Here is a 14,342-nt window from a genome sequence, read left to right as displayed (position 1 = left end):
TTTACATTTTCTAGTTTGTAGTATAATTTGTGGCACACCAAAAGTTGGTCTTATTGTTTTGCACAGTGCTTTTGCTACTGTGAGGGAATCTGGGGTTGTGCTGGGAAATACCTTAATCCATTTGGAAAACACATCAATTATAACCAAACAGTACTCCAGCCCTCTGGCTTTGCTCAATTGGATATAATCCATGTGTACTACCTGAAAAGGATAGTCAGGCTTGGGGAACACGCCCCTCTTTGGCCTGAGGTTTCCCTTGTGAATTATGCCGAATACATATCTCACATTGCAGACACAAAAACATTTTTTTAATAGGTTATGAGTCCATATGTTGTATAGTGCTTATGTACTATGCTAACCATTCCCCCAGTTGATACATGAGTATCACCATGACTCTTAATCGCTGCCCATTTATATAATATCACACTAATATGTGTAATCTGACAATTCTTCTCACCTCCTCTCCTTTTAAAATACGAACGTGTGTGTGTGTGAGAATGCACACAGGCCATAGTCCTCTGTTCCCCCTGAGCTAACAGCCCCCACCCATGTGCTTCTCTGTCCGTCTCAACAGTCAATCACACAGGTTTGTTTAAAAAGTCGAAGTTGCTGTTAGCGATGTTACGTATTATAAACAATCTACAATAATTCGGGCTATGTTAGTCACTCAGTACTTTGGCACATACAAACTCGTACACAACACATCACAATCTTGTATTTCCACTTTTTTCTTGTGCCCTCTGACGGCGCACTATCTGATCTAAGGTAACGAGAGAAAGTTTAATATGATCTTTTTCGGGTTATGCGCGTCGCGCTCTCAGCAATTTAAATGCTCTCTCTCTTCACAGATGTTACACAAAATACCTTCAAGTAAACTATGCCAACAACTGGTCACTTGCTTATTTTAGTTTTAAATATCAATTTAAAACGTTAGGTTCCGATCAATAATTTTGCTCCAATGAATGAATGCCCATATCAACACGCAACCGAGTTCGTCATTTCATCTATCAAGTTCACACCCTGAATAAAGATATATGGACATTTGCGATTAACACTAGGCCTACTGGACAGTCAAGCATGGCCAAACTATTATCAAACCTTCAAATATACGTTTAGTCTCGCATCGGAGCACCAACAATCTCTTAATGAAACAAATGAAAACTTAGCTTACATACAACAACTTGTTTTTGCAAATACAATTCCTACAATTCCTGCAACACTGGAATTATTTTCATTCATTACTATAATATCTATATATTTATAGCACTCTGAGATCCTTCTGAATCCCACTCCTTTATTCTTCGTTATAGATGCTACACTGCATTTCGTTGTCTCAATACTTGTACTCTGTGCAATGACAATACAGTTGAATCTAATCTAATCTTAACTCCGGGCCTCTACCCCTGCGGCTATTCATGCAATTCGATTATTTGGATAGAGATTTTTCGGCTGATCAGACCAAATTTCCTCATCCTCAAATCGATCTGCACTTGTATTATTTTATTTAAGCAGTATCGCCATCATTATCATATACCCTTCTTTTTTCTCTGCCTTATCAGGCTTTGTGATGGTGTCTTTTCTCCTCTGCATTTTTTCATGCTTTCCTCTCATATTTCTAATAACTCCCCCTTCACGCACTTAAGACTAAAAAGTGCGTGCAAATGAACAAAGCAGATAAAATGTATAGAGTTGCCACGTGGCCACAGTAACAGCTCTATAGTTTATCAAGCCTGCAGTTTACCCCTCTTTCTCCACAAGAATAACACTTATCCTCACTTTCTTTTTATGTCATTACATCATTTTTTGCAATCTTTTACAACTAGTTTTCCACTGAAACTATTTAGGTTTAGATAGCTACTACACATGGTGAGCTTTTTGGATTATAACAGAATACCTCAGACGGGTCAAATGGAGACACCGGAAAGCGAGCTTCTAGGCAAATTAAATTTGCCTGGGTGTTTACTCAGAGTCTCCACCTGTTTTTAGACTGTTAATCACTTGCTCCAGTCACACTCATATTCATTAATTATGGTGAGTTTTTTTGAATTAAGCAAAATACTTCTCTTGAGTCTATGAAAATATCCGGAGGCCGAGCTTCTAGACTGATAAATCAATCCGGACCTCCCCGGGAGTTTGTACTCTCAGATATTTTCCAAAGTTTTAATTTTGCTTAATTACTTACTCCAGTCACGCACTCATTCACACAGATGTACATCCATTCACATAGGCCTACAACATACCCTTAGTCCCCGACTAAGTTTTTAGCGCTAACAAGAGATCCCGGATCTCTTTAAAAAGATCCCAGATCTTTTTTTTTATAGGCCTAGTCTGTTCTACTTCAGTAACCCAAGGCTACTTACTTCATTCCATGCTGTGTGTCCAATCTTGCTTCAGATCCCGTCAGACCAGCCTCCCGGAGGCAGACCCCTCTCTGCCGGCCCACGTAGAATTCACTAAATGGGACTTTCTGCCGATGGCTCCAACGGCAGGACGTGCACTTGTCTTCGGCTTACTGAAGTCTGCTCCCAGGCGGTCGGTCTTCTTGGGATCCGGCTCGAAGGACCAATATGTCAGGGAAATTACCCTAAACAGTTAACTAGCAGATTAAAGACACAACCCAGCATGGAAGTGAACTGGACTTGTTTACGCCGCGTCAGGCAGAGAGCAGACACCTCGACCAGGGTCTCTCTGACGTACTATGCGGAAACAAGTCTCTTTATTAAAAATCCAATATTTACACAGGATGGCAAACAGGATTCTGGGATACACTTTAGGATATCTGCACTTAACCCAAGAAGATGTTCACAGTTCATACAGGAAAACACTCCCATCTTGTACCATCTCGTCCTTGGTTCCCAGAGATAAGAATGTTTACCTAAAACCCCCAAACCCAGACTCTGGGTCTTACAACAATAAATCAGTCTTAACCTAAACATTTCATGACACCTCTGAGTTCCAAATCTCCCGTTCTCACAGATTGACAATTCCTCTCACAGAACAAAGGAAACAGCTGAGACTTCTATTTACAACCTAATATCAAACTACATCACATATCATGATAATAATTATATAGCATATTTCTTTCACACTAAACCCTATATTCCACCAGGACAGCTATCACTTTACCCCCGGTCGACATGTTGATATATATTCCAACAACGGAATTAACCTACTTCTACAGCCGCTGTCTATCCGACAGGACTACAGCAGAATTCATATCAAAACTACCAGTCGCTCTTGCCACAGCTCCTACCACTGGCAAAGTAAATGACGTACGCACACCCCCACCCCATATCGACCTACTAACGGATGGCGTCATACATGCGCTCCACTCAACCCTTGATGCTGTTGCGCCACTAAAAAAAGATAATAAGAAAACTGAAAAGACTGGCCCCATGGTACACTGATCAGACTCGTGCACTTAAACAAACCACACGAAAACTAGAAAAAAATGGTACTCCACCAAACTTGAGGTATTCCACCTGGCATGGAAGGATAGTCTTCTAAGCTATAAATGAGTACTTTCTGAGGCAAAATCGGCTTATTATTCTTCATTGATTGACAATAATAAAAACAACCCAAAGTTCCTATTTAACACCATTTCTAGGCTAACAAAAAACCACAATACAATCGAACATTCTGTTCCCATAAGCTTTAGTGGTAATGATTTCATGACCTTTTTCAATAACAAAATTCTAACAATAAGAGAACAAATTCATAGTCTCCTCCCCCTCTATGACCTTACACCTCATTCCAAAATGCCCTATGGCTATGGCAACACCCCCTAAACCTGGTGCTCTCCTTGAATCCTTCGCACCCATTGACCTCCCTGAATTAAACTCCCTGATCCTCTCATCTAAATCATCGACGTGCCTACTAGACCCGATCCCCACAAAACTTCTTAAACATGCACTACCGTTATTAAGTGAGACATTACTTAATGTAATGAATAATTCACTAATTTCCGGATACGTCCCCAAATCATTTAAAATAGCAGTGATCAAACCATCTCTCAAAAACCTAACCTTGATCCTGATAATCTAGCTAACTATAGACCCATATCTAACCTCCCCTTCTTGTCAAAAATACTTGAAAAAATAGTAGCTAAGCAACTTACTTCCTTTCTACACCAAAACAAAATTGACAAAACCCCTCCAATCTGGCTTTAGAGCCCACCACAGCACTGAAACGGCCTTAGTCAAAGTCCTGAATGACCTACTAATCGCATCCGATCATGGGTGCACCTCAATACTAGTTCTCCTAGACCTTAGTGCCGCCTTCGACACTATAGATCACCATATCCTATTACAGAGACTTGAACATCATGTTGGCATCAAAGGCTGTGCCTTATCCTGGTTTAGATCTTACCTCTCTGATCGCCATCAATTCGTTCATGTCCATGAGAAGTCATCCAATCACACTAGAGTAAGCTACGGTGTTCCCCAAGGCTCTGTCCTCGGACCACTGCTCTTTTCCCTTTACATGCTACCCTTAGGTGCTGTCATAAGGAACCATGGCATTAACTTCCACTGCTATGCTGATGACACCCAACTCTACCTATCCATGAAACCTGATGAAATTGTACATTTACCCAAGATAGAAACTTGCCTGCAAGATGTAAAATCTTGGATGGCTAACAACTTCCTGCTCCTCAACTCTGATAAAACTGAGGTTATGCTTGTAGGCCCCGATCAATTGAGAATGACACTATCTAGCCATCTATCCACACTCGATGGCATCCCAACACCCAATACTAGCATCAAAAACCTTGGTGTAACTATCAACCAAGACCTCCTATTTGACTCACACATAAAACAGATCTCAAAAGACATCATTTTTTCATTTACGCAATATTGCCAAAATTAGAAAAGTCCTATCCCTCCAAGATGCAGAAAAACTAATCCACGCATTTATTACTTCCCGACTAGATTACTGCAATGCTCTCCTGTCCGGATGCAGCATCAACTCAATAAAGAGCCTCCAACTTATACAGAACGCTGCTGCCCGTACACTCACCAGAACAAAAAAATATGAGCACATCTCACCTGTACTTGCCTCTCTGCATTGGCTCCCTGTCAAAAGTAGAATTGATTTCAAAGTACTCCTGCTAACATACAAAGCCCTAAATGACCTGGTTCCAAACTACCTTAAGGAACTAGTTGTCCCCTACTGCCCTCCAAGACCGTTGTGTTCCCAGAGTGCAGGCCTCCTTGTAATTCCAAGAATATCAAAAACCACAGTAGGAGGCAGAGCCTTTAGCTACCGAGCCCCCCTCCTCTGGAACAATCTCCCTGCCTCCATCCGAGATGCAGACACCCTACCTATATTTAAATCAAGACTAAAGACATTCCTCTTTAGTGCATCCTATAGCCACAAGTAATTGTGTCAACAAACCCATCACCTGCTGGGCCAGCCAGTCAGCAAGCATAACTACACATTACTGAACACATAAGAAGAAAAAAAAAAAAAGAAAAAAAAACAACGTACATCACTGGGCTACAGACAGCGTATGTTGTACCCTGCAACCCTAACAAAGCTTACGACTAAAATCTCCATATGTACCAAACCAAATAATTGCTAAATGGCAGCATAACTAAACATAACTAATGCTAAACCAAACTAAATGCCAAACCAAACTAAATGCTAAATGCCAGCATAGCTAAACACATCTAAAACACATGCAATACCCCCCTAATCAACATAACTGGGCTACAGACAGCGTATGTTGTACCGTGAAGGAGTGCGGAAGATCCTGGGTACAGCACACGGCGCATATTGCGACTTTCACCAGCCAACTAAATACTAAATAAAATCCCCATACACCCAGCCAGGCAGCCTCTCTCTCTCTCTCTCTCTCTCCCTCTCCCTCTCCTTTCTTATCACATTGCTAATGCCTATAATAACCCACTCACTCTGTTTTTTTTCTTTCTCTCCTAATCTAGACTATCTTCGCCATGGGACGCTGCTGTAGTCTCTCCACCCGGTCTACCTGCAGAAACCCTCGACCAATTGCACCCACCGCCACCGCACTGCCGTACACTTACTCTACCTCAAACCCTATGCTAGCATTTATATACAATATATATTATTGCCACCATCGACATGTTTCTCTGTTCCTACTCCCCTTACCCCTGTAATAGTAACCCTATCAGCACAGTGTATATCCACTAAACTGGTCTTGTCTGTATCATGTATTTACCACTGGATGTCTGTATATATATTATGTACATCTACCAAATGCAGGCTATGTACAACACCTGTTGTTTCCCTTCCCCTTCTACCACACAACCCTCCCCCCTTCCCCCCTTCCTATCTCCACCCGGCCGACCTCAAGCAGATGGGTTCCCCCTTATGTGCCGTGGTTCTGCTTAAGGTTCCTTCCTGATGAAGGGACCAGCATAGGTCATAAGAATATGCCATAGTCAATAAGTCAATGATATTATACCTAGTTCTAATTGTTACTTTTATTTGGACTTAACTAGCATGTAAACAGTTCCAGGGTGAATATACTTGATTTTGACCAGGGGAGTGAGGTGCGACATTGGTCTCACCTCCCCCCCAGGTCGAGACAAAGAACCCTGCATGCATGGCCCATTTGGATAGACGGTAACACCCCTTAATGTCAGTGTATTTAACAGACTGTTCCCCAAGGAACAAGTCAGATATGCTGAGGTGAAGTTCTGTGAGGGAGGATGGATCTGAAAGTCTCTGTCTCACAAATGGTCGGCCGCCATTCTTCAAGAATAAACCTGAATCCTGACTGATCAAACCTAAGACTGAATCTTCAATATATGGTATAAAACTAATTACCATCAATTGGAGGTCCTCACCGAAAGATATGTTCTTGTATTTGCTGATTCGAGTTTGCTGTAAGATGTCTCTTCACCCTGGGTTGACACAACACTTTGGTGAGTAAACTTACTTAATCTTGGGAAAATATGTGCCGTAGATCGTAGTAACAGTCTTGAGATTGGAATTCTCAGACGGAATTGAGTCTTTGCACTAGCAAGTTCACCATGGGCAAGCTAAAGCTTAATTCGAGTGTGTGAGCCTTCAGCTCCATATTCACATCAGAGTGTTGAGTAGTTCTCCCTTGGGAGAAGCTACACTCTTGAGCCTGCTCTGTTTAGAGAGTAGCAGACATCTGATTCAGCACAGTCTGAGCTGTGGGTTGGATCATTTGTGAAAATCTAGTTTCTGCCACGCTCAGATATTGTTCCCAAGAGGATAGAAGTTTTGTGGTCATAACGAGTGTTTGGAAAATCTTCAGCATTTTTTTTTTTTATATTTCAATTTAGAGATTGTTTCTAAGTCAATTTGTAAATTATTTACATTAGATTGTGGAGATTCAGTTCTTGGATTTGACCAGTCATGATTCAAGACATAGGATTCCTTTAAGTCCAGATTTCACAATGCTTTTGATAAAGTCAGATGTTAGACTGCTAAATGTTAAACTGTGTCTGTTCACACAATAGTTAGACAGCTCTCACGCATACCACTTAATTCACACTTCAGGCACAGCCGCACCTGTGACCTTGATGGCCCATTAAGCTGAAGTGAACCACACTAAAGCCACATAGCAAGACAAACTTTAAGCATTTGTTTTGCATACACATTGATTTTCTTAATTCATGCTAAAATCATTGTATGAAGTGTTTCAATTATGAATAATTGTAAGCGTATTTTTAACGGAACAAAGTCTTCAACCTTAGTGTATGGGTTTAAGGTACATGGAAAATAAGATTTTTTTTTTTTCTTTCTTTTTTTTTTTTAGGAAACCGTACGTGATCTTACAGCAGCAGACGACTGCTGTTAGATCAAAAGGGGGAGGTGTTGAGCTTCAGAGAGAATTGACCTTAATAAGATGATAACTGCAAAATGTGTTTTTTCTCAAAACAGGTTTAGCTGCTGAATTTCTGACTTCATCAAATGATCCAGGAGCAATTAATGAATTAAGGAATGCCTTAAATGGTTTGGCATTCAAGTGCCATTGGAATCTGGATAAAAATGGATTTTATGAGATAATTTTGTAACTAACTGTAACTCTGTAAACAGATTGATTTCTTTCTCTTAGGAATGGACACATCTGTCTCCGGAACAAGCAAATGAATGTGTGTGTGCATGCCTGTAGGCTGGCCAGCCGTCGTATGAATGAATGAATGAACTTACAGGACTGTTTAACCTACATTTGACCACTGTCTTTATCTTCAGGTGAATGGTTTGAATTTCTTTCAAATCCCACTCTCCTTTTCTTTAGTTGGTTAGTATGCGTCTGTGGTTTTTTACTGATATTTGCTTACACTGTTTCTTCTTGGACACATGTTCACACCTGCTTTCACACTCATTAGCATCCAAATGGCTAATCTGGGCGCAGACCTAGCTTTCTGCAGTCTTTCATACCCAAATACCAAAGGTCTATTGTCTGATGTGTTGAGTATGCTAACAGGCTTCCTGCCTCATGGAGATGTTATCCAGTATTATCTTTGTCTGAGATCTTGTTACAGTCAGTTTTTAGGAATTTGGAGAATAGCAGATGAAGGACATCAGCCCCATTCAGCGCCTCGTCACGATGACAATAGGAAGCAGCATCTCGCCAAGATGTCGAAAGGGGGAGGAGCACGACCATTGGAAACTCCACGGAACCCTCAGCCATTAACCCAGATCAACACCTCTGGAACCCGCAGGACTGTTTGAACAAAACATCACACCTTCAACCATCATAGACTATCAACTCCAAGGAAGCACGGCAACACCTGAAACAAGTGCCCACCCCCACCCAAGAACTTTGACGAAACAGCATATCAGGAAATTGCCGAAGGTGGAATGACCCCATATGGAGGGGAACAACTGAGACAAGCCAAGCGTCACAGACACACACACACACTATCACGCACAAACACACACACACGTCCTACCCCCTCCCAAGGAAAGTCAACCCTTGCTTTAAAACAAAGGCAAGACACAAGACACAGAGAAGACCATAGGAGGCAAACAACTGAGACAAGTGTCAACACACACACACACACACACACACACACACGAACACACACACACACTTAACTGTATCAACCGTCAACCCACATTAAAATAAAGTAATGCTCCATGTCATGTACCCCTCAGTAACCAGAAAGGAAATGTTTTAAGATGTTGTGACACTATAATGTATCTCCCATAATCCGTTATCTTCTGTACTATTGTTTAATCCTAACATTTTAACATACACCTCACCGCTTGTAAACTGCATTTTCCGAATGGGTACCATGTACATATATGTATTACTTCTGTTATATTTCTCTGCTCTCACGGCTAAAATAGGATGGTTATGTTGATATAACATCGGGAAGGAATTTGTCCCTAAATCAGAGGTCCACACAATTGGCGAAAAAGCGTGGGGCACTCTGTAACATGGGTTTCGCCTTCCCTCGTGAGAGAATGCCACATTTATGAGACAAAGACTGAACAAAGCCACTCACTCAAGAAAAAGAAAATAGTTAAATGATCTGATGTTTAAGACATACAGTCTTAAAAAGGGGGAATGAAGGGACCAGCATAGGTCATAAGAATATGCCATAGTCAATAAGTCAATGATATTATACCTAGTTCTAATTGTTACTTTTATTTGGACTTAACTAGCATGTAAACAGTTCCAGGGTGAATATACTTGATTTTGACCAGGGGAGTGAGGTGCGACATTGGTCTCACCTCCCCCCCCAGGTCGAGACAAAGAACCCTGCATGCATGGCCCATTTGGATAGACGGTAACACCCCTTAATGTCAGTGTATTTAACAGACTGTTCCCCAAGGAACAAGTCAGATATGCTGAGGTGAAGTTCTGTGAGGGAGGATGGATCTGAAAGTCTCTGTCTCACAAATGGTCGGCCGCCATTCTTCAAGAATAAACCTGAATCCTGACTGATCAAACCTAAGACTGAATCTTCAATATATGGTATAAAACTAATTACCATCACTGACTAACAGGGAGTTTTTTCTTGCCCGTGTTGCCATTGTGCTTGCACTAAGGGGGTTTCAGGCTCTGGGCTCTGTAAAGCGCCTAGAGACAATTGTATTGTTATGGCGCTATATAAATAAAATTGAATTGAATTGAATTGTTTGTCATACTTGCAGAGTTCTGTATTGTGTGTTTCATAACTTTTATATCCCTGTCATGTGTTCAGGATTGGTGTGCTGTGATGATGATGTCCTGGTGTGCCAGGTTTTTTAAGACAAATGGTGGATAGCAGGTCAACCATAGCACAGACATACCAGTATCATATCATCACCTTCCTAAAATAATTGCCCAAGTCATTCTTTCAGGTTTTTTAGAAAACACAAAAAACTTAACCAAAAATTGAATATCTGATATTTATTGATAATTTCACTCAAAAAGGTTATGACAAAAGATGACTTTTGACATACTAATAACAATGTATGTCAATTATGTAACACAAGAGGAATAAATGACGTTGGCACATTTTTTAACATGCCTTTGTGACTTAAAGCAACACTGTTCCAAAACTATCAAGATAACTTCCCAAAAAGCATGCAAAAACCTTGCAAACACCAACAACAGCCCAGTTGACACTGGATAGAAGCTTGCCAACTGGTGTCTTTTGGCACTATAGCTGGCAGTATCATGCTGTAAAAGCTTTTCTTCGATTTTTGCAGGGTATTCCAGCCCGGTACACAGAACTACATTGGGTATATCCTGGAGGGCTAGTGGGAAAGACACTAGTTGCCTATAAAATCATACCTCAAAAAGTGTCAAATTGTTGCATAGTGTTACTTTAAGCAATTTTAAACCTTCAACTCTGTCAACAATAAAGCTTGTAAATTTGCCTAAGTCATATTGTCTTTTGACTTAGGCAAAATAAAACTGCCCAAATCACACTCTTAACATAGGCCATTATACTACAGGGGTATAATCAGGGGGTAGAAACACATGATCTGTTCAACTGAGGATGTAGGCGATTTTACCAGAAGTGGCCAGCATCCTGAGGAGATGATTTAGACAAAAAGGTCATTTTTGTCGAATTTGCATCCGTTTGAACAAATTTGATTACATCAAAAAATTCTTTCTTTCACATGTACGTACTAAAAACAGACTTTCCTTGTGACATATTGTGAATGTACAATTGCTGCCCATAATATTGAGTTTGTAGCTAATTTGATTAATTCTAAATCAATATAGATACAAATGATGCATTGATATGTACAGATGAGGTATACAAAAATGCACAGATGGTACTGCAGAGTTAAGAGAATTCTGGATATACATTCAAATAAGAGGAAGCTGGATCAAGTATTGCAAGGGTGACGATGTGCTTTGTTGATACCCTAAACCATGGATAAAACATTGCATATATTATTGGGTTCATGCAGGAGTTCATGTACGACATCCAAATAAGAGCATTTGCAACAAGCGACGCTGACGTAAAGTTTCCTTGAAACGGAATGCTGCCGTAATATGGTATATAGCAAAGCAAATAAACTGTAACAAGTATCCCTATGGTTTTTGCTGCTTTACTGCTGGATTTCTTAGTCATTCTGTCTTCTTTAGCAGCCTTTACTCTTTCTGTGACCAAGCTGATCGCCTGTGCCTGATACTTAGCTGTACAGAATATTTTCAGGTTTAAACCTATCACAATGGAACAGGGGACAATAAATGAGACAACAACATCAAACGCAATCCATGGGAGATCAATGATAAGCAGACACTCTCCGTGGCACGCTCTGTGTGGCTCAGGATGAATGAGGTGCTCATGTAAGAATATTAGAGCATAAACCAGAGAGACGTACCATATCAGAAATACACAGACAGCTCCTTTCCTGAGTGTCACAATCACAGGGTACCTCAGATGCTTACAAACCGCAATGTACCGATCAACAGATATGAAAACTATGTTGTTCATTGAGACAAAAACAACTGTAATTTAATGTAGGGAAATATGTAACAAAAAGTGTCCCCAAAATACCAACATGTTTCTATTAATCTGATGCCCTCCACAGGCATAACAATCAGACCAACGAATAGATCTGCCACAGCCAGACAGAGGATGAAGAGGTTAGTTGGAGTGTGAAGCTGCTTGAAGTGAGAGATGGAGATGATCACCAGCAGGTTTAGGAAGACGGTAGATACAGATACCAATGAAAAGAATATGTACATTATAAAGTATTCCGTCGTGACCTGACATCCTTTCTGCAAGAAGAGTTGAGTGCTGGGAAACAGTATTTACCTCTTGTGAGGTACTCCATTGCTGTGAATGCCAAAGTATTGTGAAAAATATTAAAAAGATTCATTGTCCTGAAGATTCACAGCTAATGCTCTGTTGTTTATATTTGTGACTTTGTAAGTCACTGCCCCAAATGTTAATGCTATTAATGTCACTCCTTTTATTGATTAACCAAAGCTGACATTATCATGTGTGTGCCAGTGTGTGTGTGTGTTTATTCAAGTGCCTAGTGGGGCCATGCAGTGCCCAAGGGCAAAGGCCTACTGTGAATTCTGATTGTCATACTCAAAATGACCAGAGGTGAGTGAGCGTATGAGTTGCTTAATACAGAGTCTAAAACCCCTATAGATCTCTATCCGAATGGTGTCCTTAAAGTGACCATTGACTTTGTGTGTTCAATTGACAGTGTTAATATCTTGAACATGTATTATATATTGTGTAGCAGGGTACTGAGTCTGTTTTTGGTGACAAAGGGAAGGCCTCTGGTGAGGATGTGGTTTACCGGTATGACATAAAACACACTGTTTCATTAAGCACACAAAGAATATACTGTATGCCTTCCTAGTCTTTCCTCTGTCTAGCAGCATAGACGAGGGAAACAGACCAAGGCTTTTATGTAAAACAGGTATATCGCCAAGAAGATTTCAAAGGGATTGATTCAACCAGCTACGCCACATAATCATAGTTTGAATAAGCTGATATTCCAAATTCTCAACAAGTGAAAGGACAGATCCTGTCCAGTTCTTGCGCTGCCTGCCTGAGACAGGCTATGAGAGTGGAACACAGCTACCAGAATGACTTTGTTCATGCACCGCACTGCCATGGAACAGCTGTAGTACAAGTACACAGTACACGTGGCCTTGCTCTAATGGACTCTAAAGTTGTATTGTAACAGCAGATGATGATTCCATCAAAATATAACTGTGCCAATGCTTACACATAATCAGTCAATTTGTCATTTTGTATGTGTAATGGGTGTAAAGACTACATTAGTTAATATAGTATGCATTTAAGGCACTTTCTAATGATGTTACCCTCTACAGACCCTAGACGACACCTTCAGAACACATCCTATATTTGGACACAGATTATTCATCTAAAACCTGTAACTGATGTTTCAAGTTCTGTCACTGTATTATAAATGTAAAAAGCAAAGCCCATGATAATCAAAATGTGCCAAAACAGTGTCCATTTTTTTCATTACTTTGTTTATAGTGTATGTCCCTGGAGTTCAGAGTAATGCATGGCCCACTTCACCAAAGTTTAAATGTGATGCTAGTAGGGATGAGAATTGATAAGATATTAACGATTCCGATTCCATAACGATTCTTGCTTATTGATTCGATTCCTTATCGATTCTCTTATCGATTCTTTTTGGGCAAGGAAAAAAAAAGAGTACAAATGGGGTTTGTTTACATTAATTTTCTTTTATATAATATTCTCTGAATAGATGATGCACCGCATATACAGTATGTATGTATACATTTACATGTTTTAAATAACCAAAAACAAACTTAAGAATAGGTCAACAAACTCTCAAAGTAGGGTACAGAGACCCATAGCCTAGGGATCATTTTCCTTGATGGGGTGCTAGGAGGTCCCAACAAAGAAAAAAAGTATTTGTTTTGACTATAATTCCAACCATAAGTAACCATCACTCTGAGCTTCATCACATGGATTTTCGGAACAGAGATCATTACTGAGCATCACTCCATATCATCATAAGTCAATCATTTAAAATGTCGTCATATTTTTCATCACACATTTGAATACTTTGCATTTGTAGGCCAACAAAGTGGATGTCGACTGTGTGTGTGTCATTAGCTCGCCTAGGCTTCAGATAACATTCAAACAAGGCCTCTTTGCTGTGTCCTTGAAGGCCCTGTTCCCCATCAGGCATTCTGCAGGCTGTTGAATATTGCTGGGCAGGAAATTGTAAACAGTCTCTTTGTGGAAAGTGTGTTTGGGCAGTCTGGTTTTCCACCATGGATTTTCTTTAGGTAGGCCCCATCGCGGACATTTGACCAAGACCGGTGCCTATTGTGATCAATATGTTAACAGTACCAAAATATAGAGCAGTACAGTTATTATCAAAAGTTCCACATTGTTTCA

General features: G+C 40.4%; 1 pseudogene; it reads right to left on the bottom strand.

Annotated features, from left to right (window-relative positions):
• Window positions 1-11,252: 11,252 nt before the first annotated feature.
• Window positions 11,253-12,252, bottom strand: LOC105901014 (annotated as a pseudogene).
• Window positions 12,253-14,342: the final 2,090 nt, after the last annotated feature.

This window comes from Clupea harengus, chromosome 8, assembly GCF_900700415.2.
Source record: "Clupea harengus chromosome 8, Ch_v2.0.2, whole genome shotgun sequence".
NCBI lineage: Eukaryota > Metazoa > Chordata > Actinopteri > Clupeiformes > Clupeidae > Clupea > Clupea harengus.
This window is presented reverse-complemented; position numbering and strand designations above follow the sequence as displayed.